Raw genomic sequence first — 24,430 nt, forward strand, 5'->3', positions numbered from 1 at the left:
GCTGGTCTTTGGAAAATCGTGACCAGATTGGTAGCATAGTGCCATCAGAGATAGCACAGCATTTCTGATATGAACTCATTCTGCTTTTGTTGCCTAACTGCCTGTTGGGTGCCTGAGAACCGATGATGATGATGATGATGGCGATGGTGATTCTAGAAAAGTCTCCAACCGGATGCCACCGATGATACATGGATGAATACGCAGCAGAACCGTGCCAGAGAAAGTCAGCTTTTCGTTGTGACCTTTTTCTATACAGTTATGTGATTATGCTGGCAAATTGTATACTTGCTAAACTATTTTGTTTTCTGGTGTTTAGATTGTTCCCCTTTGGAAGCAGCAGATCAAACATTTGGGTATCGGTTGGAATCTTTGAAATTGATTTCCCTTTCCCCTTATTTTTTGGGGTGGTGAGAAAGGGGTTTGGGTTGGGAAGTTTTAAAAAAACTGGTAGCATTATTTTTCCAATAATCCAAAACACCTTTCTTCGTTCCGACAGTCAATGGCCAGAGAAACGAGGAAGGGTTTCGGTCAGCACTTAATTTTGAGATTGTCTGGAAATTAAAATATGTCAGTCGTCACCTCCCCCACAAAAATCTTGATCGGATGCAGTATCCACTTTTGCGAAGGTTTTCTGGAGCGTTTTTACTATGTACACAATCGTACATGTGTGTGAGATGATGGTCGGTACGGAAAACGTACCGGCCGAAATGCCGTACGGAAAATTCATTCTCTGTGAGTCAGGAAAAGGGTAAAGCAATGCGTTCGTTTATATATTATTTATTTATGCGAATAAATATTTTTCCTTACTCTTGCAACATTTTTGTTTGCTAACATATCCGCTTTTTAACCACCTTCCGCGCTCTCGCTCGGAATTCCGTTCTCCCATCCGGAACCGGTTGTGTATGTCCTTCACCGGAAGGAAGCAGTCCGGTTTCTACTTTCTGCAAAGACTAAAACTTTTGTGCTTCAATTTCACTGCTCAGACTCCCACTCTCGGATTGAACGTGTGTTCTTTAAACCACGTCATCTCGTTTCTACACTCACCTGATTCTACCGCCTCCTCTCGCCCAGAGTTGGTAAGAACACTCACTTAGTTCCATAGTCACTGTTTCTTTGTTCGGTCGGTCGGACGATGGCGAGGATTCTCCACTACCACTTTTTTTTCGTCTTGTTCTCTCGCTGTTTTCATTTGCGGAACAGGAAAAATTAAACCGATTTATTGATTTTCTAGCTTCAGCACGCGACGACCACCGGAAACATTCTCGAAAAGTCTCCCGACTGTTTGTGTGCTACCGGGAAAACTTTATTTCGCCGTCGATGAAAAGAAAACCGGAATATTTTTCCCGACATTCGCCATTTCGAGGGGATCAGGCAAAAGCTCACTTTGGAGTTTGGTGTTGAATGAACTGAATTTCGACAAATGCACTGTTAAAAAACACGATTTTGTTCTGTAAATTGACAATGAGATTTCTTAAACTCCTGCTCTCAAGCTATTCATTAGAATGCAGAAGCTAACTGGTAAATAAATAGCTTCAAGATACTTTATTCTAAGTAGTTGCTTTCGAAAGTTAGGCATTTATTCCATCTTTCCACCAATTCACGAATACCACGTCTAAAAAACTATTCATCTTGTGCGATCCAGTCGTGAAATTATTTGTCCACATCTCCATAACTAGAAAAATGCTGCTCAGTAGGAGCTCGATACATCGATGAAAACAAATGATAGTCAGATGGGGCCAAAATTACGGGAGTATGGCGGGTGCTACAAACGTTTCCATCTGAGTACAGAAATGATATTTTTGACCGCTTCCGTGGTGTGTCAATTTCATCGTTCGCTGTCGGTAACGATCAGTAACGATTTTCTTTGGGTTTGGGCTGAGAAGCTTGTAGTACAAAACATAATTTTGATCCCTCCAAATGCACAGCATCGTTTTCTTTCCAAAGTTCTTGCAGTTGATGTCGATGACCAGGGTTGTCCCATGATTGAGATTCTCAAAATAAATTCATTCTTTTGTCACGATCCTGAGTCAGAAAACCCTTTGTTTCGTGTCGAAAAAAATATTTTTCAAGACTGTCCCAGAAAGTATGGACGCCTTTCGATTTCGCTATAAATAATTCACAAGTGTTAGATATTCAAATTTCATTCGATATACTGATAATATTAGACTACAACAACAGAATATTATTCTCAACATTTGCTACTTAGCCATTGTAGACTAGCTGGTGCACCTTCTTGCGAACGTTCCTCATTAAATTCCGTGCAGACTTCTTGGCGACAAGTTTTGACACTTTTTTCCAATCTTTTTCGAACTGTTGAATGGTTTCGGCTGCCGAGACATGTTTCCTAAGATGTGCCTTCGTTAATGCCCAAAATTCCTCAATTGGTCGAAGTTGTGGGCAATTGAGTGGATTCATGTCTTTTGGGACGAAAGTGACATTATTGGTAGTATACCATTCTACCGTTGATTTCGAGTAGTGGCAAGAAACAAGATCTGGCCAGGAGATAACAGGATCGTTGTGGCTTCGAATCATGGATAGAAGTCGTTTTTGAAACATTCCTTGATGTATATTTCGCCGTTCATTGAAGCAGTGGTGATGAAGGGTTTCGAAATCTTACCGCAGCTACAAATTGCTTTGCCAGACCATAGCTTTCTTACCAAATTTTTCCACTTCCAATACCACTTCAATCGATGTCTAGGACTGGTTTAACACTTGCCCTTCTCGCACCGTATAATATTGTGGTCCCGGCAAGGATTTGTAATCGAGTTTCACGTAGGTTTCGTTGTCTAGAGCGATACACTTGATCCATCGGTCCTCCAACATTTTGATGCCAGATTTGTCAAGACCTTCAAAATAGGCTTCCGTTTCTGGAACGACCTTAACATTCGACGAAAATTTCTTTCCCTGAAAAATCTCTTCCGGTTTGGAAATAGATTATAGTCGCTGGGGGCCAGGTCTGGAGAATACAGGGGATGATGGACCAATCCATACCGCGAATCATTTAATCTCATTGTTGCTTTTATGCATGAATGCGCTAGTGCGTCTTTTTCCATAGTTTGATCAAAACTAGGGCTCGTCATGATATTTGGTATTTTCCATCTAGAGGCTTTGTTCTCGACAAAAATTTACACGGTTTGAAACTATTCCCGTCTTTGCTGTGAGAGGCCCGAAACTTTTCATTTGATGTAGTATTTGATCTGAAAGCTTGTAGTATCATTCAAAATTAATTTGACACAATGAACAGACAAACGTTTAAAAGTCTGCGAAATATTTCGCGCATAGGTGAAATATTTCCAGATATATACGTACTTAGGGCTGTCCAGATTTTATCGCGAACAAGCCTTAATTTTTTTCAAAAAACTACTAGTAAAAAAGAAAAACTAATTGGTCGATAACGGGATGTTTCCGCCGATTTTTTATCGAGTGCGATGATAGGAATTACATTACGTTAATTTTTATTGTGACTAACATTCCCGATCAGAAGAGAATATCAAACGAAGACCATATGATGTCATTCTTTTCGGAATAGCTAAATAGTTTTGTTTGGTATTGGTTAGGTTGAATTAAGAGCTAAAATATCAAAACTGAATACCAAAAACTTACACCATTCATACCAGATTCATAACAAGTTGAGCTATTTAAAACACCAAAACAATACCACAAGAATATTAGTTTATACCCAATTTCTTTCTTGATGTCTATTTGAACCCAATTTTGATTACTACGATTTAGTCGTGCGGATCTAAAAATAGAATCACAAGCTTAATGTATTTATAGCCAACATTTAGGCGTATGAAATTTGCCATAAAAAATAATTGAGGGGGAGAGCTTAATTGCATACTTGAAGGCTAAAATTAGTTATGAATTATATTTAACATGTTTGTTAACGATGAAACAGTTTCGAACCTGCGCTTTTGAAGTGGAATGCGGTAGCTTCAACGCAAGGCCATGGCATCCGATTGTTAGTGAGTCCTACTAAATGACTTCGTCACCCAGATATGAGAACACTTTCATAGCTGCTTCGAATTGTTTAATTTTTTGTCTCTTTCCTTCTAGATGTTTTTATTTCGTTTTGTTCGACGTTTCGCTTTCGTAGTAATGAATAATCGAATTGCAAAATCTAGCCTGCGTTTACTATTAATAATCTAAAATCAAAATCAATTATTTCTCGAGCATAAAATAAATACTTTGCAAATGTTAAATGTGAATGAGATGATACAGATATTAAATTTATTTCGACAAACAACTTTCTAATCCTCCGTGGAATTTGAACGGGATGGTTTTGGTTTTTCTATGGAAATTCAACGTTTGGTTACTATCACTAATTATTTCTTTGAGTTGATCTTGGGTATTAAAAAACGATCATCAACATCAAAGGCTCTCATTTTCTTTCATCAATGAATGTGATGCAAAAATATGCAAATAATAAATAAGATTAATGAACTTTTGTGCATGCATTCCAAGTAGATTCATGAGATTCTCAAATATGTAGTAAAAACATAATCACTATATTAAATTTTAAAAGTGCATTTAGTATATAACCACACAATGAGGTCTTGTTCATCGCACCTCAACGAAATTATAATGCTATTCTATGTCGCCCATTTTCGGTACACTGCTGTAGTTTCGAAAGTTTTGTCAGAGCTCTGGAATCGACAGATAAACGAAGTTTCTTTGTGCGGGTTTCTTTATTATAACGGCTTTTGAAAAGGAATTAGGTTAGCCTTCTCAGCAGAAAAACACATAATTTAATGACAAGTGGATATTACAGACCGTGATTCGACAATACAAGAGGAGAAAATATCTCAAATGTTCATGGAACTAACATGGAGTAAGACCCGTCCCCCAAAAACACATTTTGTAAAGACTAAACAGAATATATGTTAACCGGAATCCATTTCATCTATTCCATTTCGGAAAAGGTCTTTTTGTAAATTTTTGTAAGGGACACACTAAGAGAAAATCATGTAAATTTACGTCTCAGCTTACTTAAATTTACAACCAAAAGCATGTACAAATTTATCATGTCACTAAATCAATTGACAACTTTTAATATGTCAATATCGGATGAATACAATTAAATTTAGAAAAGCGGTTTTAGTATGTATATTTGAATGTACAAACCTTATTTTGCGAGAACCGAATTTGTTTATTTATTATGGGGTCTGATCCACGCTGCGTTCCTGAACGACGGTCGGCCCAAAAGTATTCGGATATAGGCATTAGTTTCGGAAGAACCAGCTAACCTGAAGTTATACACCGCGTTCTGCATACAATTTTTTTGTTCGGTTCTAGAAATGAAGATGTTTTACAACAATTTTTGCATTATACATACGATCTGAGTCTGTTTTTTACACCCAATATTTTTATCCGGTGTTTGTAATTAAAAAATATTTAAGAGTGTTTTTCATACTAAATAGTACGTTTCCGATTTTTGCATTGATTTACAAAGTGTCATATACCACTCGAATCCGATCGTCGAGATCGGCAAAGTCTGTATGTGTGTGCTCAACAAATTGAGTGCACTTTCTCTCAGAGTTGGCTGAACCGATTTTCATAAGATTAGATTCGTTTGAAAGGTTTTGTGATTCTATACAATGCTCAAGAATTTTAGTTGAATCCAAATTTCGGTTACGGAGTTACAGAAAGATAAGTTTAAGATAACAAGATAACATTTTGATTAGGTGCTTATCATAAGTGACCGTGAAGAGAGCTGCGATTCGCTTGAAAATTGATCATAAATTTCTCTAGTTCCTAGATCTTGCAGACAGATCACCTACTGTTATACCGGTCCCCAGTTTCTGGTTCCGTAAGTACCGGAAAAAAAAAACAAACTTTCTCAGTGAAGATTTCTCAGAGATGAATGGGTGAATTTTCATAAACTTAGGTGTAAATGGAAAGGTATTATAATTTTACACGATACTCGTGGACATTATGCATATCCGACTTTCGGTTTCGGAATTACAAGGTGATATAGGCTCAAACTATCAAACAGTTGTTAAAGAGCGACAATGTGGGAAACGGACAAAATCGGATCTGTTCAATACTGTTCACAAATTGAAAAGGTGATGCTAGTTTTAATTCAAATAAACTTTTATGTTTTCTTTCAAGACTCAATTATTCTCTTTTTAAATGCATTAGTAACACTTATAAAATAGGAGTAATAAGAGAAAGGATTTATCGCACCTCTAGGTGCTTTAAAATAAGGTTTTTCGTAAATTCCGATCGATTTAAGCCTAGATATAATGGAACATTCATAAATGCAAACATACATTGACTTTCATGTATCTAGATATATTAAACATTATTGGATGATTCGAAAAATTTTGTGTAGCTAATTTGTGAAATTAAGGCGATTGCATAAAGGTAATAAATATTTTAATACTAGCTGAATGACCCGGTGTTGCTCGGAAATGTTTCGGGAAGATTTTCCTGCTTAGTGAAATACTCTGATTGTAGTGAAACATATCTAAGACGGCAACCCGATTAAACAATACTCCGTAATTGTTCAGATTGTTCACGGTCAGTATCCGATCTCAGATCTCACAATAATCATAATTTTCATGGTATCCTCGTCAAATTGGGTTGTTATGTTTTCCGTAAAATTCGATCAATTTTAACTTACACTTCTCATGTTTAGGGAACTTGCTACAGAAATGACCTCATAATTTCGATTGATATAATATAAAATATATCTTTTTTTTGTCAAGAAGCATCGTTTCTCGTCACATAAATTTTGTATTGAACTCTCCATTTTTAGTGAACTTACTACAGCTCTCCCCCATGATAAGCCTCATGACCACCTCTGAATAGCGCCAAGCTTGGTGACGATTTCTTTAGTTGTTTCGTAGTTATGCTGAAACTTGCATACACTCGCGTTCATAAGCAGATCAATATTATTGTCTCTTAGTTCTTTGAATTTCCCGGCATATTACACCCCCATATAAAATATGACCCCCCCGTCCCTATTAATAACACTTGCTACCATCCCTCCCCTATAAAAACACCCTTAAGACCATCTCGCAAGAATTACCTGTGCCAAGTTTGGTGGCAATCCGTTAAGTAGTTCCGGAGTTATGGCGTTACAAACATCCTCTTTAATAGATATAGATTATACTTCGAATAAATTAATCAGCCCTCAAAATCATTGAAACAGGGTTAACAATATTCAATCCATTATTCTGCCAAAATTCGAGTTTTTTGTATATATTATGAACTTCTCACTAAAATTTACTAATAATGACAGAAAATGCTGACAGCGGCACTTTAATACATTCATACATTACTCACTGTCAGAATAAGAAAATTATAATAAAACGAGCAATCATTGTAAATTTATTGATTACTTTACTATTCCCAACAATTCTTGCAACATTTCACAATCCATTATGATAGCTGAATAAGCATTGATAACTGAATAAACTATAGTTATAATATTGGTTTGCTCTTCCCTTATGATCGGGTTCAAATTCGGATATTTGGAACGTTGTATACCTTACCATACTTGTCGTTGGCGATAGTTCCAAAATTATTCAGTGGCAGAAAACATTTGCGAGGAAAACTTTTCGCTTTCCATCGAAACCGGAAGTTTGAGAGGGGGTCATAGATGGAGCGGCACTCGGCATGTGAAACAAGTACCTAACCGACCGGTAACAACTCCCCGGGTCGGCGGATCGTTTTGGGGGACGACGGGGGGTGCCAGAATATTCCGAAACCATCTTCTCCGAACTACTCAAACTACGGTACGGCAGCGAGTAGACTTCCGGAAATACGACGAACCCAACTACGATGATTGACGACGATTGAGGTTCGGTCGAGGAGGGCACAAGAAGCTCTGGTCGCGAATGAAGCGGAGCGCGTATATCACATGGGAACCAACCAACACACCACCGGATCTCACACAGCATCATCTCGCAGGTTGTGGCGTCGTGGAGTGACGGCGGCGAGATTTCCGGCAACGGTCCGCCGCCGCCGTCAAACAGATGGTGTGGTATTGGTGTGGTTCTTTCGCATGCAGAGAGAAAACTAACTCTGGCTGGCGGCTGGCTCGCGCGGAAGTTTGCTTGCTTGCTAGTAGAATATCGAATTCAACCTTCCCTCCCCCCACCCTTCCAACACCATCATCCGCGAGTCCTTACTCTGGGGCCATAGGGATTTGTGTGGATGGCCGGAGAATGAGATTGAGTACGCCTCTACGCCCAGGATACGACGAGAGCAGCAAAAGCAAACGCGACGGAGTCGGAAAGGTCCCATCCATGTCAACATCACGACATCTAGCGACGCGTGCGAACGGGAAAAGCTTTGTGTGTCGTTCCGTGTTCCGGAGCGAACGTCATCGCATTCTCGTTATCGTAAAACCCGAAGGCTCCAAATAAAATAGGAAGAGTGTGGAGAATAGAAGAAGAATCAAGAAAAAAAAGGAACAAACTAACCAACCACCAACCGGTCGTCCGGCTGGCCGCCTACCAAACCGCCCACCCGCCCCTTCGCCCGCTTGCACCGAGAGTCGGATGGATGGGAGGACGAATTGACGTTACAGCAAAGCAGAACAGAGCACATACTATCGGCAGGATCGGCCGTCGGTGTCAGTGCCGCGTGCGATAGTCGTCAGTTACCCACACATACGGTCCCACGCGGAATCCCCGGGTGTGTTCCGGAGTTCGGATTGTGTCTCGCTCCTCCGATAGTGGTGATAAAGAAGAAGAAGAAGAAGTAGGGGGGCGAGTATAGCAGCAGCAAAAGAAGAAGAAGAAGAAGAAGAACCACCGTCGCAGGATGCAGGGCACTTGAAGCAAGCAGCGTGTAAAAAGAAGATTATTGAAGAAACAGTGACTTTGTTAATTAGAAGATTGCCTGCCTGCCCTGTCCGCTCCAAGAGAAAAAAAGCACCCAAAAGTGTTTCTTTTTGTTGTTTCGTTAGCTTGTTTGTTTGTTTGTCCGTTTGTTTGTTGGTTCGATTGCTTCGCGAAATACATTGTCAGTGGTCAGTGCCTGTGTGTAAACAACCCCGGTGGTGGTGACCGATAGCTGACGGCATTTCAGCTGAGACCAGGTCGGATGTCCTACCTGGCCCGGTTTGAGATGATGACCCGGACGACGAGAGCCAACGGTGGTTCCTCGGCGCTTCTGCTCAACAACAATGCCGGATCAGCATCAACCCCAGGAACGACGACGGTGGCAGCGTCCACCGGAAGGCGACGGGAGAAAAATCAATGACGTGTAAGTTTTGACCGCTTCTCGGTGGTTGTTGCGGTCGAGCCGAGAAAATATCTGATTGGTCCTGTCGCAGCGGTTGTGTTCCGATGCACCAACGACCTCTCTCTCTCTCTCTCTCTGGTCGGTTCCCTCGTCGCTTCTAACCGCATAACCCACATGTGAATGAAGCGAACGGAACAGCAGATATCCGGTTGTATCTGGTTTTCTTTTGCCACATCTGTGTGCGTGTGTTAGTGTGCTGTAGGCGCGCGTGGAGCATTTTGATTTACAATCAACGGAACATTTCCTCCACTAGCTGCTTATGGAGCTCTAGCTCCAACGTTGCCAATTTGATTGCTCGCTCGTTTGCCATGTTTGAACTAATTTTCTCCTCGGTGTCGTAAGATTTCGCGATCCCGATGGGATCCGGTATCGTAATCTTCCGAAAAAAAGGAGCTCTTTTCTGTTTGTTAAGCTGTCACTTGATCCAATTGACAGAGAGCTCAGGAAGACTGTTCAGTCTTTTGTTTGGCGATGAGATGTCGCTATTAAACTGTCCTCTCTGTTCTGCCTCTTGCGGTCGAGGGGTGTTACGAAGGGACTTTAGCTCAAACAGATGGTTGAACATGAAAACTTCTGGTTAATCTGATCTAATATTTTGATAACGTATCAAATGTCACGATAATTACACCAGGAACTCATCGCGCCCGTTAAATATTTTGCTTCTAAAGACTGTCCCAGAAAGTATGGACGCAACCAAAAACCGCTGCCATTTCGCAATAGTTCAGAATCTGTCAATTTTTACATCAAAATTTTTGTTTTACAGTCTTCTCTAACCACTTGTGCAGTTGTTTATTCGTTTCCATTAGCTTGTTTTGAAATGCGTGGACTTTCAGCAGAAGAAACGTCGAAAAATTGTGTACAAATGGTGCACAGAACGCGGACTGTCACTGAGAAAGATAGCAAAAATGGAAGGAGTAATTGAAAAAGCCGTGCGAAATGCAATCAGGAAATTCGGTGAGGATAACACCTTTGAGGATAAATCGAAAACGGGTCGAAAAAAAGGTCCTGCTAACCCTCAGTTGGATAAACGTATACTGAAGGCGTTCGAGCAAAAGAATCATGGACGACGAAACCTACGTGAAACTCGATTACAAATCCTTGCCGGGACCACAATATTATACGGTGCGAGAAGGGCAAGTGTTAAACCAGTCCGAACATCGATTGAAGTCGAAAAATTTGGTAAGAAAGCTATGGTCTGGCAAGCAATTTGTAGCTGTGATAAAATTTCGAAACCCTTCATCACCACTGCTTCAATGAACAGCGAAATATACTTCAAGGAATGTTCACAAAAACGACTTCTACCCATGATTCGGAGCCACAAGGATCCTGTTATCTCCTGGCCAGATCTTGTTTCTTGCCACTACTCGAAATCAACGGTAGAATGGTATACTACCAATAATGTCACTTTCGTCCCAAAAGACATGAATCCACTCAATTGCCCACAACTTCGACCAATTGAGGAATTTTGGGCATTAACGAAGGCACATCTTAGGAAACATGTCTCGGCAGCCGAAACCATTCAACAGTTCGAAAAAGATTGGAAAAAGTGTCACTTGTCGCCAAGAAGTCTGTACCGAATTTAATGAGGAACGTTCGCAAAAAGGTGCGCCAGCTAGTCTACAATGGCTAAGTAGCAAATGTTGTTCTAGTCTAATGTTATCAGTATATCGAATAAAATTTGAATATCTTACACTTGTGAATTATTAACAGCGAAATCGAAGTGCGTCCATACTTTCTGGGACAGTCTTCAAGATACCATTTGATCTCGACGTTTTATGCATGCCTAAGACATCTGCCATTAACAAAAATCTGTTCTGTAAATTCCCGATCATGTCCAGGGTAACTCAACTGGCAGAGCAGTTCCACACTTCGAAAAAAAAAAATTACTGGCTCGAGTCCTGATACCTATAAATTATAAATTGAAACTGTTTCGAACCGAATTTAGAAGAATCTTACATTTTTTGCATCATCGCTTTATATGACAGGTTGTTATTTCATTCGCACTAGCTTGTATTTCCGGAACCGGAAGCCGGATGTGGATAAAATTATGCATCAACTAACGAAAACATAATACTTTTTATTTAAATCTGAGTTTCTGTTTCTAAGAAATTGGAGTAAACTCCGGTTTGAAGCGCTTTCCCGGTACTTCCGGAACAGGGAATGTTTATCCGATATACCCAAAATCAACGCATTTGGTCATCAACTAACTATACCTACCTAACTAAAGAATTATACGGCTATATGAATAAATTTGGCTTGATTTTTCCGTGTCATGTGTATAAAACCACCCTACTGAAATTGAAATTTTCATAATTAACCTCTAATTCCGGAACCAGAAGTCGTATCTGAAAAAAATTCGGTAGGATTATATACGGTTGTGAGACCATTTGGACCTAAGTTTGTGAAAATTGGATGAGTGGTCTCATCTTAGTTCATTATGCAAAATTTTCCCTCTTAATGCGGAACCGGAAGTCGGATCCAGATGAAATTCAATAGCAAGCTATAGGACTATAAGGCTTTCAATTTAAATCTAAGTTGAGGAAAATCGATTGAGCGGTCTCTGAAAAAATCTAGTTTACTTTTTCTTAATTCTTTTGCACCGGAAGTTCAGTTTGAAACAGGAAGTTCGATCCGAATAAAATTCAATAGCAACTTTGTTCGAAAGTCGGTTTTCGCATGAGAAAGGCAAAAAATATAACTGCTCTGACATTAAGCTACCCTGAAGATGTCGGAACACCACTTCCCAATAAAAAAGTTGTTTGAACTGTGCATCAATCATGTATACTGTGTACAATTTTTTTTGTCTATTTTTTTTTCTATTTTGACTATTTTGTATCTTCATAACAGAAGCATCGTTTCCATGATTCCAGCAGATTTATGGACACTCCTCTGTTAATCATTGGTCGGGTAGAGACCGTTGAAATTTATTTTGTTGTTTTTTTTATCGCATCGACATTTTTGTACAGCAAGGCAGTTTCGCTCAGAAGGTAAAGATCTTTCGAAACGAAACGACCAGTAACTTAAAATATATACTTTTGGCAACGAACTGCTGAAAAGTTTCGTACTTACTATGCAGTGATTGTTTGATACCCATTTTCTGTAAAACCTGTATTTATTACAACAGAAAGTTTTTTTTAAGGCGTTTTAATTTTACAGAAAAAACTTTACTGCCCTCTGAATACGTGTCTTGAGGTGAAGTAGAGCCCACTGGTACGGACCACTTAGACAATAGTTTGTGCCAAACCGACATATTATTAACAATTCGTGGTGGTAGTGAGCTCACTTTATCCGAGTCCCTTGTCTCCATTTTTTTTTCAAGTGGCGATTCATTTTTCAATTATCAAAATATGATTTTGCTTGAACAATTTCTAATTCCTGATTTTGACTACCAGATTTTCTTAGTGTTTCAAATTTGTTTTTGTTTTTCACTGAACTATCCCTTCGTTCAACGTGCATGTTCAATAAAATTTATACTTAAATTTTTGAGAGAACTTATAAATTTCTCTAGCTTTGAAGAATAGTGCTTGTGTTAAGATCACTTTTTACTAACAATTCGTCTTCGAGTCATCGAAGCGTAGCAGTTCAAATCAAACTATTTGTGCCGCCTAGTGATTCAGCTTGAACCACTATTTGACGTGTAAAGTTTATTTTATGGAAGACACAGTTTCGATTCTGATGTTTCCAGACGGAAATACGGTAAGACGATTTTCCAATGCAAATCCTAGGCTTGCTCCAATCCGAAAATAGCAAAAAAATCACAATCTGCCAACCCCTCGGTGACGTAAGAAATCGGAGAAAAGTATAACGAGCGGAAAAAAAACAACAACAATCTGCATATAAAACACACACGGGCGCGTTTCAATTACTGCCTGATGGTATTTCGCCTTTTCGTTCGGGTAGTGTTTTTTTTTTGTTGTTTCTCTGCCTCAGCGTTCCACAAACACCACCCCGCTCCGCCACTAGTTATGTATACAGGTCTAGGGGGGCTGCTGTTGGTGCTGCTGCTGTGTCCCGAGAGATGTGTGAAAGTGCGAGGAAATGTTGAGAATTACCGCACGAAACCGAAACCATCATGCGCATGCCATTTATATAATTTCGACTTCTAAAATTCTTCCACCGGCGACCCGCTGCCCGATTTTGCTTGCTCCGTGTCGAACTGCAGTTCGTGTGCTTGCCGCTGCTCTCCAATGGCAGCCATATTTCTTAAAGCCGAACTCTGCTGTCAATTGTTGGAGGACGGTGCTATCCTCCAGGGAACAATTTATGAGCGGAATCGATAACGTAAATGTTTTTATTTCCCATTTAAAAAGAAACAGTAACAAACCAGCATGAATCCCTTTCATTCTGTTTCAATCACCTCACTAATTATCACACGGTTTATTTGTCAATATCGTTCACACCGCAATCAGCCGCCATCGTTGATGGTGGGATTGCTCGAGTAAGCGGTTCGTTAAAAATAAATCCGAATTAGTAATGCGATAGCATGTCGACTAGTGTTGCCCTCAACGACAAATTTGATTTCGTTTGGGTTCGGGAAAAACATTCCAATCGCAACCCATCATACTGGCAACACTGCTGGGGCTCGCGATTTGCCCCCCTCAGCACGCCCCAATGTGAAGAATGACAGCGGCTATGACGACGACGACGACGACGACGGCAGCGGCGACTAGATACAAAACGATTGTGGAGGGGGGTCTGCGCGCGGTTGGCGGAGAAGGCAAAGCTGAAAAAAAGGAAGAAATAAACGCTCGTAAAATGCAACCGCAACCTTGCCAAGCACGCCAACGTCTAGTCATCATCGGATATCGGTCTCTGTCGCAGACGGGACCGGGTTTTACGTGGCGTGAGAGTTTTGTCTTGTTTTGTCTTCGCCGCTCTCGCCTGAATGGTGAGGACTGTGAGGCAGGGCTGCCGGCAAACTGACCGGAGAATGAGAGTGTAAACACTGTGACCCCTTGCCAGTGAGAGCACTCATTTGCCGAGGGCACCCATACTCACAGTACGGTGACTGACGTTTCGTTTTCGGAAATTCAACCAGAGCTACCTCAACAATTTACGCTCGGGTGCCGATTGCCAACACCATAAACATACGGCATGCACTCATACACTCTCACAGGCAGACTCCGTCTCGAGCGGAAGAAAGTGAGTGTTTGTCTCCTGTCTTCTCTAGAATGCGCCTTTTGCTGGTGTCTCGGGTGGAGAGAGTCATTGTCGGTTCACCGTGGCCTGTCACATGTTCTATTGAACATGAAGAGTTTTCAGCACTGTCTGGGTCGAGAGCATCGCCGTCTTTCGTACGTTATGTTCGTGTTTTGAGCACCGAAAGGTTAAGGAGTCGTTACGGTGGTAATTTTAGGCATTAATCAAACATTTTCACGCGTCTCACTTTGCTAATCGCGACGTGGCAATTTGCTCGCGTTTACCTTTTCTGTAGAAATTTTTATTTCACATTTTTTCAGTAATCAAAAATCAAAACAATTTTTTTCTCACTGTGTCCGCGAGCCTCCAATCACCGATTCAATCACCGAACGAGAACGGCACAATCAGAGCGTGCCTCGCGGGATTGAACCGGGGGCAGGGTAACCGTCTGAGTTATAGTAGGAATTCCATTGCGGTAATCGAAGCCTTGTCGGGGAAAGAGCATAAGCTGACGAACGATGAAGGAGTGCACCCCCGCCCTGTGACATAGAATTTTCCAACTCCCCATCAAGTCAAGGGAGCTTTCGTGTGAAACCAGTTCTACAATCGAATGAGAGAGCAGAGTGCGAGTGCGATCGAATGTGGAACGGAAAAACAAGTGAGCGAGCGAGTTGAGATGAGATCGAATTTCGATATACAGTTCAAGTTCGCAGTGGCGGTCGTATCGTTTCACTCTCTCTCTCTTGATTCCTACTCCTCTCTCTTCGATTGTTTGGGCAGTATCTTGGATTGTTTGAGCAAGACACCGAAACGTAAATAGGGAAATGAATACTCGACCCGTTCGGTGGAGTATGTTTTGCGAAACTGAACAATCGTCGACAATGTGCTTTGCTTACTTATCGCATTCTCCGACATGGAGGTTCGTGAATGGCGAAAGCAGTGATGCCAACACGGCGGATTCGTTCTAAAGACAATGTTTTTTTTTTATTTAAAAGATATTTTTATTCAGGCCTATTTGCGTACAAGCTTTACGTGGCCGATTGAGCAGATTTTTAAAATAAATTTTGTTTTTGAGTAGGATCTCGTTGTCACCCTTTTTCTAGGGGGAGAGGAGCTTCCATTTTCCTCCTGCGAGGATTAAGGGGCACTTCGTTCGTGGTTCGTCTCGTCATCCATTGCCGATCGATGGGATTCCGTCTTCTTTTCGTTGCTAGTTGCTGTAGATGCACCTTGTTGTACATTGTTTGCAGTTGCTGGTTGGTTAGATGGTAAGCTGTTAACTGCAGCTGGTGTACTTTGTACTATAAAGGATGATGATGGATTCGTTGAAGGGGATGCTTCATTGTTGTTGGTGGCTGTCACAGGTGTACTGGGGTTGCTTAGGGTTGGTGTGAGGTAAGCACCGTTGTCCTTTGGTGTAGTTGTCTCCTTATCCAGTTTATCACATGGCTTACCGTAGTGAACAGCTTTTTGGCAATATTGACATGTGGCCATCTGATTGTCATAGGTAACAAATGATTTGCACGGGATTCTTGTATCTTAACCGAAAGTTACATAAGAAAGTATAGGCCTCTTCAAGCGCATGCGTAACAAACGTACGCCATTTAGAATACCGGGGAAAAAGTTCTTTCACTTTTCTTTTTCGATAGAGAGAATCTCTCCGTATTGGGACATAGTTTTACGAATATAAGAAACGGTGACGCTTGAGGGAAGATCATGTACACGCACTTCTATAGCACTATCTTACATATATACTGGAATGTTGTACTTAATGTTCTCGTGCTCCACATAGTGCACATTGTTATTGTCTTTTGTGAATTGAATTGCATCCAACTCTTTATAAAATTGGATGTAATCAACATTATAACGATGAAAACAATCATCATTTTTGCGCATTTTTTCCAGAATTCTCGTTCAACAAAATAAATTCAAATGTTTGACTAATCAGAAGTGAGCAAATGAACGTAGCATAGTTAGAGTAGAAGTTTTTCTAGACCCCAACGGTTTTGTTTGATTTTTGTTTTTAATTTTTTAGATTTTTGGTGGTTGTTCAAAGTGAAAACTACGATTTTTCACGAAAAAATCCGCCATTTTGTAGCTGTAAAACCTCCCCAAAGTAACAAACAACGAAAACGTTGGGGTCTGGTTTTTTATATGTAGAAAGTGTGTGCAAAATGTGCAAAAAATTGGTGCAGTAGTTTTTGAATGACAATGGACACGGACTTTCAAAACCTGCTTTCGAGAAAAACGCCTTTAAAGTTTTTTATCTATAAAATCTATGGAAATAATTTATTACTCCAGGGAGTCCTTAGGGTCTAACATTTTCAAAAAATCCTATTTTGTCTTTTATAATTGATTATAATGAAACATTTCAAGAATGTTTTGTCAAGTTTAGAAGTCAATCGAAGTAGAAATCTTGGGCCTGTGCGACGAGTTCTTGCTTCTTCGCAGAATGAGATAGCCATATATAAAGGTCCATAACTTCCAGAGTTTCGCTCCAATAAGCTCGAAAATTTCACAGAATATTCCTAAAATGTTTTACTATAACAAAATAAAAAATGATTTTTCAAAAGTGTTAGACCCTACCCGCCCCTTAAGTAATATTTAAGAATGGACTAAAACAGGTGTAGGAAAAAAAAGAGAACGACTTTTTTGGGGAATTATTTTAGGATCCAAAAAAACGGAGTAATCCGAATTTAGTATAAAGCAATTTTTAATATTGATATTTTAATATTATCAACTTGACACAACTGTTTAGAATTTGAAAAGGTTATGCTAATTTATACCCAAAGAAAGTCTCTTATTTTATTCAAGATTGAAAAAAAATTCTTCACGAAATCTTCTGGTGATATTTTTGAAAATATAAGTGATATGAGAAAGGCATTATTACACCACTAGGTGGATTAAAACGGGTTTTTTGCACTAATCATCCTGTAACTCCAGAACCAGTAGTCAGATTCGAACAAAATTCTGAAACTTTGTATGAGACTGCAAAACCATTCATTTGAATCTAAGTTTGTTTAAATCGAACCAGCCTTCTCTAAAAAAAAATGAGTGCTCAAAAATGTCACATACACAGATTTGGCGATCTTGACGAACTGATTCGAATGGTATATGAAATTCGACCCTTGTGGGTCTCAATTCAAAAGTCGGTTTGAACAGTGATGGCATATTCTTTCTATATGAGAAAGACAACAAATAAACCATTGATTTCAAATCACAAACAATTAGTTCATTATCAGATGTATGGATTTCAGTACACTTTATTGTTTGGTAATGTTAATTTCTTATGGTTCAATACATTGTTACGATTCACAATTGAATTCATTTTTTTTTGTGGAATTTTGAACTAAACTGCAATTAAAAAAGGTTGTTTACAATACATTGAATAGTTTATTACAAAATTTATTATTTTAAAATATATTTCTATGATCATGGCAAAGTTATGGATGGTTTCGTAACAATAAATCGTATTGTTTTTCTGAAATATTTTTATTCGGGCTGATTTTTTCTTGTATTAATACTAAAAGGATAATTTTCGCTTGCATACTTAAGTTGCATTAGGTATACTGGAAGACAAAAACTTATTTTTTGATGATACACCTACTCATAGGCACCTAAAGTTGTGTTACTTTTCGAAACATTGCCATCGCGAATATTTGAAATTAAGACAAATCCACTGACATCTGAAAAATTTCCAAAGTTTCAATTCCTCCACTGACGGCTGTCCGTCCTCCACCAAATACGGATCTGATTTCCAGAGGATTACAGGAAAAAACTAGCGAATTGGCAACACTACTCGAACGAAGTAGACCGATTAGACGTTGATTTCGTGAGAGTGAGCTCCAACCACAACGAGAACAGAACCACTTCATCGTCTCTCTGTGCATGAATTTGGAAAAGTGAGAGCTAGAGAGATCTCCCGTCTCGTGTGAAGGCAAAGTGTTGTAAATTATATTTAAAGAGACAGAGATTAGAGGTATTATAATACTACACGGTCATGACGTGTAATAAAATATCACGATGAAAACAACGAACAATGTTATCGGAGGCGTAGCAAATGAGAGTGGGAACGTTGGGGTAAGGCGGACATGAACATGAAGTTTCGATAATCAACTCAACGGGTCGGCATGATGTGTTTAGGTTTTTTGTTATGCTCGTTCGATGTTGCCTTGAATCGCAGTGAGGTTCGTTCGACCCCGGATTCTCCTTCGGGGTTCCGACACGGGAGCTTAACCTGCTAATGGTACTCTACAACAACACAGTCACCGACTGACTGACTGACTTGACCGCCTGAATGGGATCGAATCGCTGTGGGTACTCCGAAGAATCGTTTTGCACGGTGTTTTCGAGAGGTTGTGCTGATAGCAATCTGGTCTTCTTCTGTCAGCCAGATGGTGAAGACGAACGAGAGGATAGCCGAACCGAGAGACAGAGACAGACAGCACATAGATGCTTTTTTCTCACCCTGTTTGGGGTCTACTGGGTACTGGGAACATTAAAGCTTAAGGAGGTTATCGCCGTAACGTTTGCCGGAGAAAGAGAGTGTGGCTGCACCGTCATCAAGCCGAGTGGTTGTTGTTCGGCCCCCTGTTTGTTTCTGTTGTTCGCCTTGCATTTGTCCCTTCAATTTACTCATGAATTGCCAGCCAGCGGAAATAGTCGATGACGTATGGATGGATGGATGGATGGATGGAGCGCGGCGGGGCAGTGAGAGCGCAGACTGCTGCTGCTGCTGCTTTTTTTTTCTTCCTCTCATTCTGTTGATTCTGTTATATCTGATGGATTTTCTTGCGGTTGGCAGCGCTGATTTTTTCCGGTGCGCTTTGCTTCCGGCTCTCGTTCGGAAAACGGGGGCATCCCCATTGGATAGCCCCTCGCGCGTGTTGGATTGCGGGGTACGGTGCGGTCGACGACGACGACGGTGGAGGTGGCAAAGGCCGCGAGGAAGAATCGCAATCAATTTGAGCTCTTCTTCGTTTCGCTTTGAAAAATAGTCGTTCGCGTGGAGGTATTGAAATGAAAAAGAGAAGAAAAAAAAAAACGACGGAAAGGTCATTTGCGTGTGCAAGTTTTACACTGTTTCTGGCCTGGCCTGCTACGATGCTCGGCGTTTGCTTTTTCTTCCTCGGCTCTTTTTTTTTTGTTTTACTCTGGTCGATTTTGCAAGCTGCTGGTTCGAAAGGGAAGGGTGTATTTGATTTGAATGTTACTTCTTCATATATATATTTACGAATGAGTAGCTAAGCTGTTGTGTTTTTAGCTCTTTAAACGATCCAAAGATGGCGACCGTTCGTTCGTTCGTTCGTCCATGAGCTAGGGTTGTGATAACGAACCGTGTATGATTGCGCAGTTATGGCTGTCGTGGAATGCAGAGTTTTATTAATGGTTTTCTTTTTTTCTTTTATTTTCAGGTAAGTCGATTGAATCGGTGAATTTGGCACTAAAAATTAAAATTTTGTAAGTTACCAAACATTTCCCACAATGAATATCTACCAGTAGTAGTTCATGACCCACAATTTATTCGTTGCTTTTCAATTGAAATACATTGAAACGACCAGATGTAGTAAAAATTTATCTAAACCAAAAACATACAGACCTTTGAAATACTTTTATCTATCTACATGGTGAAAATGGCTGGAAAATTCGAAGGATTTTCCGAGGCTTATCAAAAATAGCTCTGAAAAATGAGTGTTTTGGTGATCTTTCACAATTATCTGGAAAAATAATGCGATGACATCATTTTTTTTTTCAAATAAACCTTATGATGGATACACAGATTACATTCGGACACATTTTTGGAAAACCTTTTCACACTTTGCATAGAAAATCCACGAAATCGGTATATGAAATTCGTTGATTTTCCATGAAAAGTGTGAAAAGGTTTTCCAAAAATGTGTCCGAATGTGATCCTTGTTGCCAACATAAGGTTTTTTTGGAAAAAAAATTTCGTTCCATCAATTTTTTTTTTAATAATTGTAAAAGATTACAAAAAAAAGCTCATTTTTTCAGTGCTATTTTTTATAAGACTCGAAAAATCCTCCGAATTTTCCAGTCATTTTCACCCTGTAGATAGATAAAAGTATTTCAAAGGTCTGTATGTTTTTGGTTTTGTCAAATTTTTCAAAATTTCCATCGAAAATTTCCTAAAACCACCCGCGCGCATGGTACTTGGACGATGGCCTTAAGCTTCATATACCAGGTACAGAATTTAGTTCTCAGCTCAAGAATTCTAGAACTGAAATTTACTTCTGGGAACTAAGGTTTTAACCTGAATTTTGGAACTGCTTAGTGGCGTGGCAGTTTAACATGAGTTTCTGCGTTGCACTGATGAGTCAAAGACGAAGAAGCGTTAATGGAAACTTACTTCGGTATACTTGGGTGAATATGCAACGTAACGTAAAATTTCTGCGAAACGGTGTTTAAAACTATTCCAAAATGTAGGACTTGTTAGCTGATAGTAAACGAAAATGCTTCTACTGGCTCCCGATTTCTGGATCCAAAGGTACCGGAAGTGGTGGTCAAAACTTCCAAAACAAACGGATTTCACCTCAATTTTTCTTGAACATCTAAACGGATTTCCCTATTTTAGGCTTAAATGAAGAGTCATATGGTCTCACAGGTTGCTGTAATTCTCTGGTTCCGGAATTATAGATCAAAAGAGGTTGAAAAGTTTCAAACTGTCATTTAGTGTAATTAACTTTAAAACTATTTCAATATATAAGTTTTTTTTAGTTGACGGTCAAACGATTTTCGCCTCAGTGGATTGTTTCTTTTTTGACACGTATTTGACCTCTTGTACTTCATGCCATTGCGGGACGAATTGCGCATAGTGCCAACAGACCAAATCAAGCCAAACCAGAGCAGGAGAGTCATTGCTTCTAATAAATGATAGCAACCGCTTTAGTAGACAGTTTTACCTTTTTTATAAATATAAACAGTAAAGACTGTCCTAGAAAGTATGGACGCACTTTGATTTCGCTGTAAATAATTCACAAGTGTTAGATATTCAAATTTTATTCGATATACTGATAATATTAGACTACAACAACAGAATATTATTCTCAACATTTGCTACTTAGCCATTGTAGACTAGCTGGCGCACCTTCTTGCGAACGTTCATTATTAAATTCCGTACAGACTTCTTGGCGACAAATTTTGACACTTTTTTCCAATCTTTTTCGAACTGTTGAATGGTTTCGGCTGCCGAGACATGTGTCCTAAGCTGTGCCTTCGTTAATACCCAAATTTCCTCAATTGGTCGAAGTTGTGGGCAATTTGGTGGATTCATGTCTTTTGGGACGAAAGTGACATTTTTGGTAGTATATCATTCTACCGTTGATTTCGAGTAGTGGCAAGAAGCAAGATCTAGCCAGAAGACAACAGGATCCTTGTGGCTTCGAATCATGGGTAGAAGTCGTTTTTGTAAACGTTTCTTGATGTATATTTCGCTGTTCATTGAAGCAGTGATGATGAAGGGTTTCGAAATATTACCGTAGCTACAAATTGCTTGCCAGACCATAGCTTTCTTACCAATTTTTTCGACTTCAATCGATGTCTCGGACTGGTTTAACACTTGCCCTTCTCGCACCGTATAATATTGTGGTCCCGGCAAGTATTTGTAATCGAGTTTCACGTAGGTTTCGTCGTCCATGATTATGCAGTTCAAATTTCCAGCACGAATCGTACTGTACAGCTTTCGAACCCTTGGCCTGATCGATGCTTCTTGTTTCGGACTACGTTTTGGTTGTTTCTGCTTCTTATAGGTTCTAAGATTCTGCAACCTCCTGCTTTTGCTCCAACGCCTTCAGTATACGTTTATCCAACTGAGGGTTAGCAGGACCTTTTTTTCGACCCGTTTTCAGTTTATTCTCACCGAACTTTCTGATTGCATTTCGCACGGCTTTTTCACTTGCTCCTTCCATTTTTGTTATCTTTCTCAGTGACAGTCCGCGTTTTGTGCACCATTTGTACACAATTTTTCGACGTTGTTCTGCTGAAAGTCCACGCATTTCGAAACAAACTAATGAAAACGAATAAACAACTGCACAAGTGGTTAGAGAAGCGTGTAAACAACAGGGCGCAGCCATAAAAATTGACAGATTCTGAAACATTGCGAAATGGCACCGGTTTTTGGTTGCGTCCATACTTCCTGGGACAGTCTTTAGCACCACGTTTGGCTAAACTATCGGCTTTTTCATTGCCTGAAATTAACATAACTAAAAATCATATTATCGATACAAGTAAACTGTTGAATCGAAGAAACAGTTTCTAATCAATATCAGAGCTGAGCTTTCTGATCTTGACGAACTGATTCGAATGCTATGTGACACTCAGCTCTCCGGGCCTTGGTTCGAAAATCGGTTTTCACTGTGAATCTCTGTAACAGTTCGGCTGAAAACTTCGTATCGTTTAATAGAAATACACATTTTTTTGCCAAAATTCGTTTTTATTATTCAACATAATTGCCAATCTAAATTTTTTACCAGCGAGCATTCTCTTGAGGTCTGAGAACAGGAAAAAGTCACTGGGGGCCAAATCTGGAGAATACGGTGGATGAGGGAGCAATTCGAAGCCCAATTCGTTCAATTTCAGCATGGTTTTCATCGACTTGTGACACGGTGCATTGTCTTGATAAAACAAAACTTTTTTCTTCTTCAAATGAGGCCGTTTTTTTGAAATTTCGTCCTTCAAACGCTCTAATAACGCTATATAATAGTCACTGTTGATGGTTTTTCCCTTTTCAAGGTAATCGATGAAAATTATACCATGCGAATCCCAAAATACAGACGCCATAACCTTACCGGCCGATTGTTGAGTCTTTCCACCCTTTGGTTCGGTTCATCGCGTGCAGTCCACTCAGCTGACTGTCGATTGGACTCCGGAGTGAAGTGATGGAGCCATGTTTCGTCCATTGTTATATATCGGCGAAAAAAATCGGTTTTATTTCGATATAACAGCTCCAAACACTGCTCAGAATCATCAATTCGTTGTTGTTTTTGATCGATTGTGAGCTCACGCGGCACCCATTTTGCACAAAGCTTTCTCATATCCAAATATTCGTGAATAATATGTCCAACACGTTCCTTTGATATCTTTAGGGTGTCAGCTATCTCGATCAACTTCACTTTACGGTCATTGAAAATCATTTTGTGGATTTTTTTCACGTTTTCATCGGTAACAGCCTCTTTTGGACGTCCACTGCGTTCATCGTCTTCGGTGCTCATATGACCAGTACGAAATTTTGCAAACCACTTACGAATTGTTGCTTCGCTCGGTGCAGAGTCTGGATAACACTCATCAAGCCTTTTTTTGGTATCGGCGGCACTTTTTTTCATCAAAAAGTAGTGTTTCATCAACACACGAAATTCCTTTTTTTCCATTTTTTTCACAATAACAAAAGTAGTTTCACTCAAAATGCAATATCTCACAAACTAATAATCAGACAGCTGTCAAATTTATACACGTATCTTTTGAAGGTTGGTACTAACTGAAAATGGTATGGATTTAATTCTAGTGGCGCCCTCTCATAGAAACGATACGAACTTTTCAGCCGATCTGTTATATGAAGACTATTTGCCATTGTTATGTGCACTTGTCATAATGAATATTTCCTATTTCTAAATTGAGAACCCGGAAAAATGTTTCATTTCTCAATTCTCGATGTTCTTTTGGACATGCGATTTCTAGTTAAAGCTTAAATGAGAGAAATATTAAAAAAAAATATCGAACATAGGCGATTCGAGTCTATTCTAAAAACCGTGAATTTTTATCTCGCGCACCGGGAAACCGGAAAAAAACCGAGAGATTGAAATCGGTAACCCACTTACCACCCTGGTTATAGTTTGATCGTTGAGTCGGTCTAACATAGCTAGTAACAATTACAACTATATACATTCATCAGTTTATCAGATTCAGTTGAAGTTTTCTGGAATGCTTTTTTTTCTGCGAAAATGTACTACCATGGATGGTCAGAAAGCGGGTCCTTCTTTTCGTCTGAGACATCAACCGTTCAAGTTTGAGAAGAAAAAAT

General features: G+C 39.7%; 1 protein-coding gene across 3 annotated transcripts in view; it reads left to right on the top strand.

The window, feature by feature from the left end:
• LOC131426466 (serine/threonine-protein kinase tousled-like 2) overlaps nucleotides 1–24,430 on the top strand; it is a 215,987-nt gene that overhangs the window by 34,425 nt on the left and 157,132 nt on the right. Inside the window, exon 1 of one of the 3 annotated variants that reach the window (XM_058589216.1) lies at nucleotides 8,339–9,219. The exons of the other annotated variants lie outside the window; for them this stretch is intronic. The gene's annotated coding sequence lies outside the window, so the exon portion shown is untranslated. Of the gene's footprint in view, nucleotides 1–8,338; nucleotides 9,220–24,430 lie in introns of those variants that run through there. 3 annotated transcript variants of the gene reach the window in all.

This window comes from Malaya genurostris, chromosome 1 (assembly GCF_030247185.1).
Source record: "Malaya genurostris strain Urasoe2022 chromosome 1, Malgen_1.1, whole genome shotgun sequence".
Taxonomy (NCBI): Eukaryota; Metazoa; Arthropoda; class Insecta; order Diptera; family Culicidae; genus Malaya; species Malaya genurostris.